At 42.8% G+C, this 12,673-nt stretch overlaps 10 non-coding genes across 10 annotated transcripts; all 10 read right to left on the reverse strand.

Annotated features, from left to right (window-relative positions):
- TRNAL-UAG (transfer RNA leucine (anticodon UAG)) lies at positions 1–83 on the reverse strand. Its single transcript has one exon. It is a non-coding gene; the product is annotated as a tRNA-Leu (tRNA).
- A 1,026-nt stretch (positions 84–1,109) lies between these two features.
- Positions 1,110–1,192, reverse strand: TRNAL-CAG (transfer RNA leucine (anticodon CAG)). The gene has a single exon. It is a non-coding gene; the product is annotated as a tRNA-Leu (tRNA).
- Positions 1,193–2,929: 1,737 nt separating this feature from the next.
- On the reverse strand, positions 2,930–3,012 carry TRNAL-CAG (transfer RNA leucine (anticodon CAG)). The gene has a single exon. It is a non-coding gene; the product is annotated as a tRNA-Leu (tRNA).
- Positions 3,013–4,749: 1,737 nt separating this feature from the next.
- TRNAL-AAG (transfer RNA leucine (anticodon AAG)) lies at positions 4,750–4,832 on the reverse strand. The gene has a single exon. It is a non-coding gene; the product is annotated as a tRNA-Leu (tRNA).
- A 189-nt stretch (positions 4,833–5,021) lies between these two features.
- TRNAL-CAG (transfer RNA leucine (anticodon CAG)) lies at positions 5,022–5,104 on the reverse strand. The gene has a single exon. It is a non-coding gene; the product is annotated as a tRNA-Leu (tRNA).
- Positions 5,105–5,736: 632 nt separating this feature from the next.
- Positions 5,737–5,819, reverse strand: TRNAL-UAG (transfer RNA leucine (anticodon UAG)). Its single transcript has one exon. It is a non-coding gene; the product is annotated as a tRNA-Leu (tRNA).
- A 1,025-nt stretch (positions 5,820–6,844) lies between these two features.
- Positions 6,845–6,927, reverse strand: TRNAL-AAG (transfer RNA leucine (anticodon AAG)). Its single transcript has one exon. It is a non-coding gene; the product is annotated as a tRNA-Leu (tRNA).
- Positions 6,928–7,831: 904 nt separating this feature from the next.
- Positions 7,832–7,914, reverse strand: TRNAL-UAG (transfer RNA leucine (anticodon UAG)). Its single transcript has one exon. It is a non-coding gene; the product is annotated as a tRNA-Leu (tRNA).
- A 1,025-nt stretch (positions 7,915–8,939) lies between these two features.
- Positions 8,940–9,022, reverse strand: TRNAL-AAG (transfer RNA leucine (anticodon AAG)). Its single transcript has one exon. It is a non-coding gene; the product is annotated as a tRNA-Leu (tRNA).
- Positions 9,023–9,926: 904 nt separating this feature from the next.
- On the reverse strand, positions 9,927–10,009 carry TRNAL-UAG (transfer RNA leucine (anticodon UAG)). Its single transcript has one exon. It is a non-coding gene; the product is annotated as a tRNA-Leu (tRNA).
- Positions 10,010–12,673: the final 2,664 nt, after the last annotated feature.

The following is a 12,673-nucleotide window of genomic DNA, read 5'->3' on the forward strand; positions in this document are numbered from 1 at the left end:
TTTCAGAAGTGGGATTCGAACCCACACCTCCAGAGGAGACTGCGGCCTAAACACAGCACCTTAGACCACTCGGCCATCCTGACAGTGAAGAGTCGAAAGAAATGTATAAAAGTTACTCAGAAATTTCTGAGTCCATGCAAGCTTGAAATAATTTCAACCTTCAAACACAAGGTGCAACTTTTTGCACAGGACAATAAACACAGAAGATCACATATGAAAGCATTTCATTTCACAGGTGTACTGTTTTTATGTTTTTAGAATAACTTATACCTCTCACCAGCTATTTAGGGTTCTGTATCCTACTCACAAAATTACCTTGCCTGCGACCTTTCTCTCTATACACAAACAACTACTGCTCAGGAAGTAGGAAGGCAGAAGGTGGGGCAGTTTATGCAAATTTATGCTGTCAATGTGCCTTGCACATTCATGCAGAATTTCTAGATCCTTGCTGGAAACAAGAGAGCAGGCCTTGTTTCAGATCAACTGTCCCTAGCAAGGAACGTCTGAGCACATCCATTCTTTTGCTCTCTAGCCCCTGGCTTGGGACTCACCCTCACTGGCTGAGGAGTGAAGTTCTGCATACCAACGTTGCATAGAAGGTATGTTTGTGATTGGTTTGAGATGGGTGGGAGGTCAACAGCAGGGAAAAGCAAGTCACCTTCACTTCTAGTCTCCTCTTCTATGCCTACCTGCCGTTCACTCACTCTGTCTTTGTTTCATTCTCTCCTTCCTCAACACCCCATCTCACTCACTGGCTCTATCATTTGTGCTCTTACCCCTTGCTCTTCATTTCATAGTGGAAACATCTCTTGAATGGATTATCAGAAAATGAGGTTACATAAAATTTAAAATCTACTTATTGGAAACCAAAAATATCACAAGACTGAATGTAAGCCATTTCTTCAATAAAAGGGATTTTTTAGGCACCCCCCAAAAAACACATAAAACACCACTAGTGCTAGAAGAATATTATACGCGCTTGAAGACAGAATTGGGCAAATTCATTTGCAGTTGAAACTGAAGTTTGGTACTTATTCAGATATTATATGCACTGCCAATTTTTAGCTGATATTCTGAAGGAACGCAGAGACAAAATGGACTTAAAGTTTTGTCAGAAGTGGGATTTGAACCCACGCCTCCAGAAGAGACTGCGACCTGAACGCAGCGCCTTAGACCACTCGGCCATCCTGACTTGCATTTGCAGTATCTTCCACAAGCCAGACAGCCATGCAAGTGGGGTACCGTAAAGGCATGCCCTCAATTTATTTATCCCATTATAAGCATTTCCAACAGATCTTTGAACAATCCATACAGAGCAGTACCTATGAAGAACTCTTTAGACCTTTAATGAGTACAAAGAGAAAGTGCTATTCACCAGCCACTTGAACGGCCCAAAGCTGCTTTGAAATTGAGTCAACAGCCACATCTTGGCTGACTAAAGCAAATTCACCAAGGGAGCTCAATGTCACAACATAGGGTGGAATACGCAAATCTAAGCAGCCCCTGATCACAGCCCTGAGGACATTGCTGTAAGTGTGCTGGAGTACAGCTGTCTACCAGGTGCTTGGCATTCTTCCAAATTTGCATGGCCTGTCTGGCCAGGGAATACAAGAGCATGACTCTTCTAGATGAGCTCTTACATGGGTCCTAAGCTCATTTGGTAAGGATTGCACTTAGCAAGACTTTGTACAACAGAAATATATGAGAAACCCAGGCTCTCTTGACTAGACGAGGACGGAATAACTTCCCAGGTGAAGACGAACAGATGCAACTTCCATCAGATGTTATCCTGATGAAGAAGATTATATCTCCAAAAGTCATTTCAGAAGTGGGATTCGAACCCACGCCTCCAGAGGAGACTGCAGCCTAAACACAGCGCCTTAGACCACTCGGACACTCTGACAGTGAAGAGTCCTAACAAATGTATAAAAGTCACTCAGAAATTTCTGCGTCCATGCAAGCTTGAAATAATTTCAACCTTCAAACACAAGGTGCAACTTTTTGCACAGGACAATAAACACAGAAGATCACATATGAAAGCATTTCATTTCACAGGTGTACTGTTTTTATGCTTTTAGAATAACTTATACCTCTCACCAGCTATTTAGGGTTCTGTATCCTACTCACAAAATTATCTTGCCTGCGACCTCTCTCTTTATACACAAACAACTACTGCTCAGGAAGTAGGAAGGCAGAAGGTGGGGCAGTTTATGCCAATTTATGCTGTCAATGTGCCTTGCAGATTCATGCAGAATTTCTAGATCCTTGCTGGAAACAAGAGAGCAGGCCTTGTTTCAGATCAACTGTCCCTAGCAAGGAACGTCTGAGCACATCTATTCTTTTGCTCTCTAGCCCCTGGCTTGGGACTCACCCTCACTGGCTGAGGAGTGAAGTTCTGCATACCAACGTTGCATAGAAGGTATGTTTGTGATTGGTTTGAGATGGGTGGGAGGTCAAGAGCAGGGAAAAGCAAGTCACCTTCACTTCTAGTCTCCTCTTCTATGCCTACCTGCCGTTCACTCACTCTGTCTTTGTTTCATTCTCTCCTTCCTCAACACCCCATCTCACTCACTGGCTCTATCATTTGTGCTCTTTCCCCTTGCTCTTCATTTCATAGTGGAAACATCTCTTGAATGGATCATTAGAAAATGAGGTTACATAAAATTAAAAATCTACTTATTGGAAACCAAAAATATCACAAGACTGAATGTAAGCCATTTCTTCAATAAAAGGGATTTTTTAGGCACCCCCCCAAAAAACACAAAAAACACCACTAGTGCTAGAAGAATATTATACGCGCTTGAAGACAGAATTGGGCAAATTCATTTGCAGTTGAAACTGAAGTTTGGTACTTATTCAGATATTATATGCACTGCCAATTTTTAGCTGATATTCTGAAGGAACACAGAGACAAATGGACTTAAAGTTTTGTCAGAAGTGGGATTTGAACCCACGCCTCCAGAAGAGACTGCGACCTGAACGCAGCGCCTTAGACCACTCGGCCATCCTGACTTGCATTTGCAGTATCTTCCACAAGCCAGACAGCCATGCAAGTGGGGTACCGTAAAGGCATGCCCTCAATTTATTTATCCCATTATAAGCATTTCCAACAGATCTTTGAACAATCCATACAGAGCAGTACCTATGAAGAACTCTTTAGACCTTTAATGAGTACAAAGAGAAAGTGCTATTCACCAGCCACTTGAACGGCCCAAAGCTGCTTTGAAATTGAGTCAACAGCCACATCTTGGCTGACTAAAGCAAATTCACCAAGGGAGCTCAATGTCACAACATAGGGTGGAATACGCAAATCTAAGCAGCCCCTGATCACAGCCCTGAGGACATTGCTGTAAGTGTGCTGGAGTACAGCTGTCTACCAGGTGCTTGGCATTCTTCCAAATTTGCATGGCCTGTCTGGCCAGGGAATACAAGAGCATGACTCTTCTAGATGAGCTCTTACATGGGTCCTAAGCTCATTTGGTAAGGATTGCACTTAGCAAGACTTTGTACAACAGAAATATATGAGAAACCCAGGCTCTCTTGACTAGACGAGGACGGAATAACGTCCCAGGTGAAGACGAACAGATGCAACTTCCATCAGATGTTATCCTGATGAAGAAGATTATATCTCCAAAAGTCATTTCAGAAGTGGGATTCGAACCCACGCCTCCAGAGGAGACTGCAGCCTAAACACAGCGCCTTAGAACACTCGGCCATCCTGACAGTGAAGAGTACTAAGAAATGTATAAAAGTCACTCATAAATTTCTGCGTCCATGCAAGCTTGAAATAATTTCAACCTTCAAACACAAGGTGCAACTTTTTGCACAGGACAATAAACACAGAAGATCACATATGAAAGCATTTCATTTCACAGGTGTACTGTTTTTATGCTTTTAGAATAACTTATACCTCTCACCAGCTATTTAGGTTTCTGTATCCTACTCACAAAATTATCTTGCCTGCGACCTCTCTCTTTATACACAAACAACTACTGCTCAGGAAGTAGGAAGGCAGAAGGTGGGGCAGTTTATGCAAATTTATGCTGTCAATGTGCCTTGCAGATTCATGCAGAATTCCTAGATCCTTGCTGGAAACAAGAGAGCAGGCCTTGTTTCAGATCAACTGTCCCTAGCAAGGAACGTCTGAGCACATCCATTCTTTTGCTCTCTAGCCCCTGGCTTGGGACTCACCCTCACTGGCTGAGGAGTGAAGTTCTGCATACCAACGTTGCATAGAAGGTATGTTTGTGATTGGTTTGAGATGGGTGGGAGGTCAACAGCAGGGAAAAGCAAGTCACCTTCACTTCTAGTCTCCTCTTCTATGCCTACCTGCTGTTCACTCACTCTGTCTTTGTTTCATTCTCTCCTTCCTCAACACCCCATCTCACTCACTGGCTCTATCATTTGTGCTCTTACCCCTTGCTCTTCATTTCATAGTGGAAACATCTCTTAAATGGATCATTAGAAAATGAGGTTACATAAAATTTAAAATCTACTTATTGGAAACCAAAAATATCACAAGACTGAATGTAAGCCATTTCTTCAATAAAAGGGATTTTTTAGGCACCCCCCAAAAAACACATAAAACACCACTAGTGCTAGAAGAATATTATACGCGCTTGAAGACAGAATTGGGCAAATTCATTTGCAGTTGAAACTGAAGTTTGGTACTTATTCAGATATTATATGCACTGCCAATTTTTAGCTGAGATTCTGAAGGAACGCAGAGACAAAATGGACTTAAAGTTTTGTCAGAAGTGGGATTCGAACCCACGCCTCCAGGAGAGACTGCGGCCTTAACACAGCGCCTTAGACCACTCGGCCATCCTGACCACATGTTGCTTGTTCATCTACATAGTGAGAAAGATAGTGTGAACAAAAAAAACACACATATTAGGCCATGAGTGGCTATAGCAAGAAAAAAACTCACTGCACTTTTCCAAAAAGACAACCATATAAGCCCATGTGAGGGAAATGATCTGATTTTCTCCCTCAAGAAAAAAGAAGATTAAACACAGGTTTGTCAGAAGTGGGATTTGAACCCACGCCTCCAGAAGAGACTGCGACCTGAACGCAGCGCCTTAGACCACTCGGCCATCCTGACTTGCATTTGCAGTACTTTCCACAAGCCAGACAGCCATGCAAGTGGGGTACCGAAAAGGCATGCCCTCAATTTATTTATCCCATTATAAGCATTTCCAACAGATCTTTGAACAATCCATACAGAGCAGTACCTATGAAGAACTCTTTAGACCTTTAATGAGTACAAAGAGAAAGTGCTATTCACCAGCCACTTGAACGGCCCAAAGCTGCTTTGAAATTGAGTCAATAGCCACATCTTGGCTGACTAAAGCAAATTCAACAAGGGATCTCAATGTCACAACATAGGGTGGAATTCGCAAATCTAAGCAGCCCCTGATCACTGCCCTGAGGAAATTGCTGTAAGTGTGCTGGAGTCCAGCTGTCTACCAGGTGCTTGGCATTCTTCCAAATTTGTATGGCCTGTCTGGCCAGGGAATACAAGAGAATGACTCTTCTAGATGAGCTCTTACATGGGTCATAAGCTCATTTGGTAAGGATTGCACTTTATCAGCAAGACTTTGTACAACAGAAATATATGAGAAACCCAAGCTCTCTTGACTAGACGAGGACAGAATAACGTCCCAGGTGAAGACGAACAGAAGCAACTTCCATCAGATGTTATCCTGATGAAGAAGATTATATCTCCAAAAGTCATTTCAGAAGTGGGATTCGAACCCACGTCTCCAGAGGAGACTGCGGCCTAAACACAGCGCCTTAGACCACTCGGCCATCCTGACAGTGAAGAGTCTTAAGAAATGTATAAAAGTCACTCAGAAATTTCTGCGTCCATGCAAGCTTGAAATAATTTCAACCTTCAAACACAAGGTGCAACTTTTTGCACAGGACAATAAACACAGAAGATCACATATGTAAGCATTTCATTTCACAGGTGTACTGTTTTTATGTTTTTAGAATAACTTATACCTCTCACCAGCTATTTAGGGTTCTGTATCCTACTCACAAAATTACCTTGCCTGCGACCTTTCTCTCTATACACAAACAACTACTGCTCAGGAAGTAGGAAGGCAGAAGGTGGGGCAGTTTATGCAAATTTATGCTGTCAATGTGCCTTGCACACTCATGCAGAATTTCTAGATCCTTGCTGGAAACAAGAGAGCAGGCCTTGTTTCAGATCAACTGTCCCTAGCAAGGAACGTCTGAGCACATCCATTCTTTTGCTCTCTAGCCCCTGGCTTGGGACTCACCCTCACTGGCTGAGGAGTGAAGTTCTGCATACCAACGTTGCATAGAAGGTATGTTTGTGATTGGTTTGAGATGGGTGGGAGGTCAAGAGCAGGGAAAAGCAAGTCACTTTCACTTCTAGTCTCCTCTTCTATGCCTACCTGCCGTTCACTCACTCTGTCTTTGTTTCATTCTCTCCTTCCTCAACACCCCATCTCACTCACTCGCTCTATCATTTGTGCTCTTTCCCCTTGCTCTTCATTTCATAGTGGAAACCTCTCTTGAATGGATCATTAGAAAATGAGGTTACATAAGATTAAAAATCTACTTATTGGAAACCAAAAATATCACAAGACTGAATGTAAGCCATTTCTTCAAAAAAAGGGATTTTTAGGCACCCCCCAAAAAACACATAAAACACCACTAGTGCTAGAAGAATATTATACGAGCTTGAGGACAGAATTGGGCAAATTCATTTGCAGTTGAAACTGAAGTTTGGTACTTATTCAGATATTATATGCACTGCCAATTTTTAGCTGAGATTCTGAAGGAACGCAGAGACCAAATGGACTTAAAGTTTTGTCAGAAGTGGGATTCGAACCCACGCCTCCAGGAGAGACTGCGGCCTTAACGCAGCGCTTTAGACCACTCGGCCATCCTGACCACATGTTGCTTGTTCATCTACATAGTGAGAAAGATAGTGTGAACAAAAAAAATACACATCTTAGGCCATAAGTGGCTATAGCATGAAAAAAACTCACTGCACTTTTCCAAAAAGACAACCATATAAGCCCATGTGAGGGAAATGATCTGATTTTCTCCCTCAAGAAAAAAGAAGATTAAACACAGGTTAGTCAGAAGTGGGATTTGAACCCACGCCTCCAGAAGAGACAGCTACCTGAACGCAGCGCCTTAGACCACTCGACCATCCTGACTTGCATTTGCAGCACCTTCCACAAGCCAGACAGCCATGCAAGTTTGGTACCGAAAAGGCATGCCCTCAATTTATTTATCCCATTATAAGCATTTCCAACAGATCTTTGAACAATCCATACAGAGCAGTACCTATGAAGAACTCTTTAGACCTTTAAAGCGTACAAAGAGAAAGTGCTATTCACCAGCCACTTGAACGGCCCAAAGCTGCTTTGAAATTGAGTCAACAGCCACATCTTGGCTGACTAACGCAAATTCAACAAGGGAGCTCAATGTCACAACATTGGGTGGAATACGCAAATCTAAGCAGCCCCTGATCACAGCCCTGAGGAAATTGCTGTAAGTGTGCTGGAGTCCAGCTGTCTACCAGGTGCTTGGCATTCTTCCAAATTTGTATGGCCTGTCTGGCCAGTTAATACAAGAGAATGACTCTTCTAGATGAGCTCTTACATGGGTCATAAGCTCATTTGGTAAGGATTGCACTTTATCAGCAAGACTTTGTACAACAGAAATATATGAGAAACCCAAGCTCTCTTGACTAGACGAGGACAGAATAACGTCCCAGGTGAAGACGAACAGAAGCAACTTCCATCAGATGTTATCCTGATGAAGAAGATTATATCTCCAAAAGTCATTTCAGAAGTGGGATTCGAACCCACGCCTCCAGAGGAGACTGCGGCCTAAACACAGCGCCTTAGACCACTCGGCCATCCTGACAGTGAAGAGTCCTAAGAAATGTATAAAAGTCACTCATAAATTTCTGCGTCCATGCAAGCTTGAAATAATTTCAACCTTCAAACACAAGGTGCAACTTTTTGCACAGGACAATAAACACAGAAGATCGCATATGAAAGCATTTCATTTCACAGGTGTACTGTTTTTATGCTTTTAGAATAACTTATACCTCTCACCAGCTATTTAGGGTTCTGTATCCTACTCACAAAATTATCTTGCCTGCGACCTCTCTCTTTATACACAAACAACTACTGCTCAGGAAGTAGGAAGGCAGAAGGTGGGGCAGTTTATGCAAATTTATGCTGTCAATGTGCCTTGCAGATTCATGCAGAATTTCTAGATCCTTGCTGGAAACAAGAGAGCAGGCCTTGTTTCAGATCAACTGTCCCTAGCAAGGAACGTCTGAGCACATCCATTCTTTTGCTCTCTAGCCCCTGGCTTGGGACTCACCCTCACTGGCTGAGGAGTGAAGTTCTGCATACCAACGTTGCATAGAAGGTATGTTTGTGATTGGTTTGAGATGGGTGGGAGGTCAAGAGCAGGGAAAAGCAAGTCACCTTCACTTCTAGTCTCCTCTTCTATGCCTACCTGCCGTTCACTCACTCTGTCTTTGTTTCATTCTCTCCTTCCTCAACACCCCATCTCACTCACTGGCTCTATCATTTGTGCTCTTTCCCCTTGCTCTTCATTTCATAGTGGAAACATCTCTTGAATGGATCATTAGAAAATGAGGTTACATAAAATTAAAAATCTACTTATTGGAAACCAAAAATATCACAAGACTGAATGTAAGCCATTTCTTCAATAAAAGGGATTTTTAGGCACCCCCCAAAAAACACATAAAACACCACTAGTGCTAGAAGAATATTATACGAGCTTGAAGACAGAATTGGGCAAATTCATTTGCAGTTGAAACTGAAGTTTGGTACTTATTCAGATATTACATGCACTGCCAATTTTTAGCTGAGATTCTGAAGGAACGCAGAGACAAAATGGACTTAAAGTTTTGTCAGAAGTGGGATTCGAACTCACGCCTCCAGGAGAGACTGCGGCCTTAACGCAGCACCTTAGACCACTCGGCCATCCTGACCACATGTTGCTTGCTCATCTACATAGTGAGAAAGATAGTGTGAACAAAAAAAACACACATCTTAGGCCATGAGTGGCTATAGCAAGAAAAAAACTCACTGCGCTTTTCCAAAAAGACAACCATATAAGCCCATGTGAGGGAAATGATCTGATTTTCTCCCTCAAGAAAAAAGAAGATTAAACACAGGTTTGTCAGAAGTGGGATTTGAATCCACGCCTCCAGAAGAGACTGCAACCTGTACGCAGCGCCTTAGACCACTCGGCCATCCTGACTTGCATTTGCAGCACCTTCCACAAGCCAGACAGCCATGCAAGTGGGGTACCGAAAAGGCATGCCCTCAATTTATTTATCCCATTATAAGCATTTCCAACAGATCTTTGAACAATCCATACAGAGCAGTACCTATGAAGAACTCTTTAGACCTTTAATGAGTACAAAGAGAAAGTGCTATTCACCAGCCACTTGAACGGCCCAAAGCTGCTTTGAAATTGAGTCAATAGCCACATCTTGGCTGACTAAAGCAAATTCAACAAGGGATCTCAATGTCACAACATAGGGTGGAATTCGCAAATCTAAGCAGCCCCTGATCACTGCCCTGAGGAAATTGCTGTAAGTGTGCTGGAGTCCAGCTGTCTACCAGGTGCTTGGCATTCTTCCAAATTTGTATGGCCTGTCTGGCCAGTTAATACAAGAGAATGACTCTTCTAGATGAGCTCTTACATGGGTCATAAGCTCATTTGGTAAGGATTGCACTTTATCAGCAAGACTTTGTACAACAGAAATATATGAGAAACCCAAGCTCTCTTGACTAGACGAGGACAGAATAACGTCCCAGGTGAAGACGAACAGAAGCAACTTCCATCAGATGTTATCCTGATGAAGAAGATTATATCTCCAAAAGTCATTTCAGAAGTGGGATTCGAACCCACGCCTCCAGAGGAGACTGCGGCCTAAACACAGCGCCTTAGACCACTCGGCCATCCTGACAGTGAAGAGTCCTAAGAAATGTATAAAAGTCACTCAGAAATTTCTGCGTCCATGCAAGCTTGAAATAATTTCAACCTTCAAACACAAGGTGCAACTTTTTGCACAGGACAATAAACACAGAAGATCACATATGAAAGCATTTAATTTCACAGGTGTACTGTTTTTATGTTTTTAGAATAACTTATACCTCTCACCAGCTATTTAGGGTTCTGTATCCTACTCACAAAATTACCTTGCCTGCGACCTTTCTCTCTATACACAAACAACTACTGCTCAGGAAGTAGGAAGGCAGAAGGTGGGGCAGTTTATGCAAATTCATGCTGTCAATGTGCCTTGCACATTCATGCAGAATTTCTAGATCCTTGCTGGAAACAAGAGAGCAGGCCTTGTTTCAGATCAACTGTCCCTAGCAAGGAACGTCTGAGCACATCCATTCTTTTGCTCTCTAGCCCCTGGCTTGGGACTCACCCTCACTGGCTGAGGAGTGAAGTTCTGCATACCAACGTTGCATAGAAGGTATGTTTGTGATTGGTTTGAGATGGGTGGGAGGTCAAGAGCAGGGAAAAGCAAGTCACTTTCACTTCTAGTCTCCTCTTCTATGCCTACCTGCCGTTCACTCACTCTGTCTTTGTTTCATTCTCTCCTTCCTCAACACCCCATCTCACTCACTCGCTCTATCATTTGTGCTCTTTCCCCTTGCTCTTCATTTCATAGTGGAAACCTCTCTTGAATGGATCATTAGAAAATGAGGTTACATAAGATTAAAAATCTACTTATTGGAAACCAAAAATATCACAAGACTGAATGTAAGCCATTTCTTCAAAAAAAGGGATTTTTTAGGCACCCCCCAAAAAACACATAAAACACCACTAGTGCTAGAAGAATATTATACGAGCTTGAGGACAGAATTGGGCAAATTCATTTGCAGTTGAAACTGAAGTTTGGTACTTATTCAGATATTATATGCACTGCCAATTTTTAGCTGAGATTCTGAAGGAACGCAGAGACCAAATGGACTTAAAGTTTTGTCAGAAGTGGGATTCGAACCCACGCCTCCAGGAGAGACTGCGGCCTTAACGCAGCTCTTTAGACCACTCGGCCATCCTGACCACATGTTGCTTGTCCATCTACATAGTGAGAAAGATAGTGTGAACAAAAAAAATACACATCTTAGGCCATAAGTGTCTATAGCAAGAAAAAAACTCACTGCACTTTTCCAAAAAGACAACCATATAAGCCCATGTGAGGGAAATGATCTGATTTTCTCCCTCAAGAAAAAAGAAGATTAAACACAGGTTAGTCAGAAGTGGGATTTGAACCCACGCCTCCAGAAGAGACAGCGACCTGAACCCAGCGCCTTAGACCACTCGGCCTTCCTGACTTGCATTTGCAGCACCTTCCACAAGCCAGACAGCCATGCAAGTTTGGTACCGAAAAGGCATGCCCTCAATTTATTTATCCCATTATAAGCATTTCCAACAGATCTTTGAACAATCCATACAGAGCAGTACCTATGAAGAACTCTTTAGACCTTTAAAGCGTACAAAGAGAAAGTGCTATTCACCAGCCACTTGAACGGCCCAAAGCTGCTTTGAAATTGAGTCAACAGCCACATCTTGGCTGACTAACGCAAATTCAACAAGGGAGCTCAATGTCACAACATAGGGTGGAATACGCAAATCTAAGCAGCCCCTGATCACAGCCCTGAGGACATTGCTGTAAGTGTGCTGAAGTACAGCTGTCTACCAGGTGCTTGGCATTCTTCCAAATTTGCATGGCCTGTCTGGCCAGGGAATACAAGAGCATGACTCTTCTAGATGAGCTCTTACATGGGTCCTAAGCTCATTTGGTAAGGATTGCACTTATCAGCAAGACTTTGTACAACAGAAATATATGAGAAACCCAGGCTCTCTTGACTAGACGAGGACGGAATAACGTCCCAGGTGAAGACGAACAGATGCAACTTCCATCAGATGTTATCCTGATGAAGAAGATTATATCTCCAAAAGTCATTTCAGAAGTGGGATTCGAACCCACGCCTCCAGAGGAGACTGCAGCCTAAACACAGCGCCTTAGAACACTCGGCCATCCTGACAGTGAAGAGTCCTAAGAAATGTATAAAAGTCACTCATAAATTTCTGCGTCCATGCAAGCTTGAAATAATTTCAACCTTCAAACACAAGGTGCAACTTTTTGCACAGGACAATAAACACAGAAGATCACATATGAAAGCATTTCATTTCACAGGTGTACTGTTTTTATGCTTTTAGAATAACTTATACCTCTCACCAGCTATTTAGGTTTCTGTATCCTACTCACAAAATTATCTTGCCTGCGACCTCTCTCTTTATACACAAACAACTACTGCTCAGGAAGTAGGAAGGCAGAAGGTGGGGCAGTTTATGCAAATTTATGCTGTCAATGTGCCTTGCAGATTCATGCAGAATTCCTAGATCCTTGCTGGAAACAAGAGAGCAGGCCTTGTTTCAGATCAACTGTCCCTAGCAAGGAACGTCTGAGCACATCCATTCTTTTGCTCTCTAGCCCCTGGCTTGGGACTCACCCTCACTGGCTGAGGAGTGAAGTTCTGCATACCAACGTTGCATAGAAGGTATGTTTGTGATTGGTTTGAGATGGGTGGGAGGTCAACAGCAGGGAAAAGCA

Source organism: Lissotriton helveticus, chromosome 8 (genome assembly GCF_964261635.1).
Source record: "Lissotriton helveticus chromosome 8, aLisHel1.1, whole genome shotgun sequence".
NCBI classification, from domain to species: Eukaryota; Metazoa; Chordata; class Amphibia; order Caudata; family Salamandridae; genus Lissotriton; species Lissotriton helveticus.